This window comes from Schistocerca gregaria, unplaced genomic scaffold, assembly GCF_023897955.1.
Source record: "Schistocerca gregaria isolate iqSchGreg1 unplaced genomic scaffold, iqSchGreg1.2 ptg000198l, whole genome shotgun sequence".
Taxonomy (NCBI): Eukaryota; Metazoa; Arthropoda; class Insecta; order Orthoptera; family Acrididae; genus Schistocerca; species Schistocerca gregaria.
Genome location: NW_026061736.1, coordinates 3606627 through 3607350, shown reverse-complemented (window position 1 = coordinate 3607350; position 724 = coordinate 3606627).

The following is a 724-nucleotide window of genomic DNA, read 5'->3' as shown; positions in this document are numbered from 1 at the left end:
ATTGACTTTTTAGCTGGCTTTGGTGCCTTGGACATGAGCTAGGACCTTAAGATTCTGCATGAAAGGAGGACTAGCAGCCGAGTTGCCCAGGAGAATGTGAAAAGTGTTCATATGTAGTAAAAACCTGAGAAATCCGTCCGTTTTCGTCATTTGTTATCGAATCGACTTAAAGCCAGATCGTCTCATTGGCCGCTCTTCTCTCGAAAACGGTTGTACTTATCGTCTTCAAAGCTATGTCGCGTGCTCTGGTATGCGGAGACACCATAAGCACCATAGTAGAACACAGATGAAGATTCTAAGTTGATGTAATAGCCAGTAAGAAGTAGTACAATTCAAGTCTTAGTTATCTATTATTGACTTTTTAGCTGGCATTGATGCCTTGGACATGAGCTGGGACCTTAATATTCTGCATGAAAGGAGGACTAGCAGCCAAGTTGCACGGGAGAATTTGAAAAGTGTTCATATGTAGTAAAAACCTGAGAAATCCGTCCGTTTACGTCATTTGTTATCGAATCGACTTAAAGAGAGATTGTCACATTGGCCGCTCTTCTCTCAGAAACGGTTGTACTTATCGTCTGCAATGCTATGTCGCGTGCTGCGCTATGCGGAGACACTAAAAGCACCATAGTGGAACACAGATGAAGCTTCTAAGTTGATGTAATAGCCAGTAAGAAGTAGTACAATTCAAGTTTTAGGTATCGATTATTGACTTTTTAGCTGGCTT